Raw genomic sequence first — 4417 nt, 5'->3', positions numbered from 1 at the left:
AGATACATTGTTACTTTCCTCTTGATATGAATGACAGCACATTTAAATTCATTTGAAATACTAAAATACGGAACCAGAAGAACTCCTGTTATCTAGCAATCAACTACATTGAAGATAATTTTAACTTTCTTTGTGTTTTAATGAGCACACAGAAGAGTGAATAGCAACTTCACAGTTCGTCCAGGAGATGTCTCTCTCTCCCTAAAATAAGCCTAAACCATTCGTGCTTCAAGGGATCTATCGTGCATCGCAGATGTTGGCTCCCTCGGCCTGCAGTTGTGACCTCGGAAGAAAGCAATACGCAGTCTGACCGCTGCGTATGCTGTGTTCTGTTGTGGGGTTTGGCTCCAGTTTCCAGTACAAACGCCTCATTTTTAGGTCAATGTTTTTAAAAACCATGGGAGCTGAACAAACATTTGTGCTGCAGCCTCGTTTTTTCTCATGCACTTCAAACTTCTGCAGTGGTCCTAATTTGCTTGATTTGCACAACCGAATAATTTATTATACAGTTCTGTCACTGCAACCAAAGAACACACAGTGATATCAATGGATTTTAGCTACAGAAACAGTTTATGGGAGCCTGAATATGTGTTATTATTTGCTAATAACATAAAGAATATAATGTGAACAGTAAATAATTCAATAATCTCATTAGATACATCACAAAGGAATCTAATCCAGAGGCCCATATTTTGAAATATTTCCAGTTCTACCCCACAGAACATGCAGAATAGCAGATAGCCCTATGACAGCCAATAAATTTTAGTTTTGTTGATGGCACAGTAAAAGAATTTATGCTTTAAGAAATTGCTTTGTTTTTAGCAGTACACAGAACAGCCAAACGCTTGCACTCCTAAGTCCTTTGTATCTACTACATTTCATTCTCATGATTACAGTGACTTTACCCTGTATTTTGTGATATCGGCTCAGGTGAACCAAGCTTCTCTTGTGATGAGACAGACACAAAAATCTCTTTTTTCTTCTGGGCAGAGCAAGCCAACAGCCTGGTTTGCCCACTGGTTTTATTAATGTGTATTTTTAATGAGGATCACTGACTTAGTCATAATTGTCATTGGGAATTACAGGAACTGCGACATAACAGTATTTTTTTTTCCTCATGGGAGAAATAATGAATTATGGTATGAAATTTTAAGCTTGTGAATAGAACCTGGGGATTTTGGATGATTTAGAGGAAAAATAATTGGGTTTATATGAACATTTACTGACTACTGCCATTGGAGAATGAAGTACTGGTCCATGCAGTGGTCCCAGGTGAATGTGTGTACCTGGGGATTGGTTGCCTGGACATCTTTGTGAAGATTAAGAAGGAGACAGGACAGGAGGATGCTTTAGCAGAGTTACCCTACTTCTGGAAAGAAACAGCTAAGCAGACACTTTTCCCACAAAAATTCCTCAAGAAAAGAAAAGAAGTAAGATGCCCCCAGCAAAAAGCGGGGACAAAGAAGCAAAGTTGAGCCTTTGTCCAAAAAATCAGGCTATTCCCACTCCAGCATGGATTTAGTTCAGAGGGACTTCTAGGTTTAATTTGAAGTCCCTGGTGTCAGTAGCTGTCCTGTGGCAAGTTTGTCTCCCTTGGCAATAATATTTCTGCTGGCAAGCTGGGTGATGGTACTCAGGGGTAAGAAAAGAGAAGTTTCACTTCAGGCTTCTTCTGCTCAAAGAATCAAGACTCTGCTATTCACTTGTGTTGATCTTAATGACATGATTCCCCTCAGGGACTGGAAAGTTCACTAAAAAGTCATTGAGATATCTGAGCTTAACTTAAATAAAAAAGGAGCCACTCGTACCTTTCAGAGGTTGGCTTCAGGGCCTATAAAATCAGAGGGAAAAGATACAATTTTCCCACACTTTTATGGACATCTTTTTGATTCTAACAGCAAACCCCTTTTCAGTTGTCTGTAGACCACCACCAAGCAGCAAAGGTATTGCATGGTAGCTATGGAGACCTGTTGGATATCACATTTCTTGGACCCTCTGAATGAAGACAGAGCCCTGTTGCTGTGGAAATGTTCCTATTACTCATCTGGCTGACATGGAAGCTGCTATTGTTGGTGGTTTTGTTTTCGTGTTCTGCTTTGCAGCTGCAGTTCCCCCAGGAAGAAATGCTGGTGCTTCTGCTGACTCAGTCCTAGCCAGAGTCTCCTTGATGCTCTGGAGCCACCTGATTCTTGGAGAGCCTGGAAGTAATTTTCAGCCTAGTGTGTTCATTCTGAAGTTTAGTCAATTGGCCCAGCCAGATAGAGCTCTATGCTGTCCTGGAGAAAACAAAATCCAAAAGTGGAATTTGAAATTGAAATAAAAAAAGTGAGAGAATGAAAACTAGGGAAGGAGGGGAGGAGGCTAACTTTGTGATGTCCCTAGAAAAGCAAAAGCTTTGTCTCAAATGCCAGAGTGATGCGAGCTGCTGGAAGGACAGTATTAAAGGGTTGAACTTTTAGGTGGACTTTTGGGGGTCTCAGGAATATATCTGCAAGCCGCTTCCTCTGTCATCAGCCAGCCTGAACCCACCTGCCTTTCTACTGCCTTAAAAGGCCTATTCTAAACTGCACTCCTGCTCTTCTGACACCACACTCAAACCACAGTCTTGGAGCTTCTGCCATTAATACATTAAGCAGCTTCTTGGATTTGATGGCCGGCAGGCCATTAAATTTATGATGTTATCTACTCACAAAAAGTTATCCATCCACAAAGATCAGGGTAATAACAGGGTCCAGACCCACTCTGACTGAATTCACCTGTGAACTATTTCCTGCCCCTTAAAAAACCTTAGACGTTAAAATTCCCGCATGGGGAGAATTCACCAGTAATCTTGGTACGTTGTACCAGGTATTAGTTATCCTTGCTGTTAAAATAGAACCATAGAATAGTTTGGGTTGGAAGGGACCTTCAAAGGTCATCTAGTCCAACTCCCTGCAATAGTCAAGGTCATCTTCAACTAAATCTTATGTCTAGTATATCTGGTGACTTGGCTGTAAGTAGTTTCCACCCTATCACAAGTAGATGTTTGCACTTTTGCTTTGAGAAGAGTGGAACTCAAGGTTCGAATCAAAATAGGAATAAGCATTGTCTAGCTAAATGTCTTATTATTTATTTAGGTGTCTCTGAAAATGGTGCCATGTGTTTAACAGTAAGAAAAAAGTGTCCTGTTCCAAACAGCTCACACAGAACACAGCAGTACAAAAAATTATAAAATAGGAGATCTTGGCTGTATCTGAATTGGTATTTTTTACCATACTTTGCCCATAAAACTTAGAAATTCTAAATCTGATTAAAGAAAGACCTAAGTGGGCAGTGGAAGGGGTGTTGGAACCAGATGATCTTTAAGGTCCTTTCTAACCAAACCATCCTGTGATCCTGATTCAGAGCTGTAGAAAGAAGCCAACCTGAAAGGTGGCCGCATTTACCTACCTCCACGTTAACTCTGCTCAGACGTTACCACCTTCATTCAACTTTGTTCAGGAAGAAAGCTCCCTAGAGATGGCGATGGACCTGCATACTGAGGTGTGCTGTGGCACCTGAGTGACCTGGGCCAGTGTGATGTCGCACATAAATATTCCAAACAATTCTAAGTTATCTCCCAGCTTGTTTATTAGGAACAATATTATTCTTCTAGCACAGTGCTATCTCCAAGTAAGCTGCTATCCCATAAAGCTTCCTATGTATAAGCTGAGCTTACATCCCACTAGCTGAGTTAACGGTGAGCTGGGCAGGAGGCAAAGGGTGCTGGGTTAGTGCTCTCAGGGGCTGCACACAAGACAAAGAACAGAGAGTGAATGCTACCTCAGAGCATGCCAGAAAGAGCAGTCAGAGTAACATGTGGAAAGCGGTAGGAGGAGCAATGGGATCCATTCTAGGACACGGCACACTGCTTACACTGACGGTATTTAAATAGCCTCTAAAATGAGCATCATTTCAGCTCTGCAGAGCCTGCCTGAGTGAATAGTATGGGTTTTTATTCTGTCTTTTTTTATCTTGTGTGACTGGATTTTTAACTGTGAGTATATCTGTTTACTGAAGCCTGTCTTCTAAAAGAATAATTTATCTATATTAAACTTCCTTCAGCGCTTAGCCAATGGTTCTCATTTGTGTGCATATATTTGCAGACACTCTCAATGTTTATTTTACAGAGCTATATGTTTGCGGATCCTATTTTACTGTCTAATAGCACTGGATCTTATCCATCTCTTTCGTCATCTCATTTTTTTAACCCGAGAAACTCACTGTAAGATTTCCAAATTCCTAATTTCATCCTCATGTAGTCATTGCAAGGTTCCTGCTTGGGATCAATGGGAAGGTGAACAAAATTTCACTACACCTCCTGAATGTTTATATTAGTGACTTCTGTAGTTTTTCCCTCACTTTTATACCAGCAAGGATTACAAGCCTTTGCATACTT

The 4417-nt window shown here is 40.8% G+C and overlaps 1 long non-coding RNA gene across 1 annotated transcript; it reads right to left on the bottom strand.

The window, feature by feature from the left end:
- Positions 1–969: 969 nt before the first annotated feature.
- On the bottom strand, positions 970–3541 carry LOC134168038 (uncharacterized). The gene is made up of 2 exons (XR_009966379.1): positions 3430–3541; positions 970–2276 (listed from the first exon to the last, which is right to left on the bottom strand). It is a non-coding gene; the product is annotated as an uncharacterized LOC134168038 (long non-coding RNA).
- Between the last annotated feature and the right edge of the window lie 876 nt (positions 3542–4417).

Source organism: Pezoporus occidentalis, unplaced genomic scaffold, assembly GCF_034315485.1.
Source record: "Pezoporus occidentalis ecotype Australia unplaced genomic scaffold, CSIRO_AGI_Poc_V1 ctg3, whole genome shotgun sequence".
NCBI lineage: Eukaryota > Metazoa > Chordata > Aves > Psittaciformes > Psittacidae > Pezoporus > Pezoporus occidentalis.
This window is presented reverse-complemented; position numbering and strand designations above follow the sequence as displayed.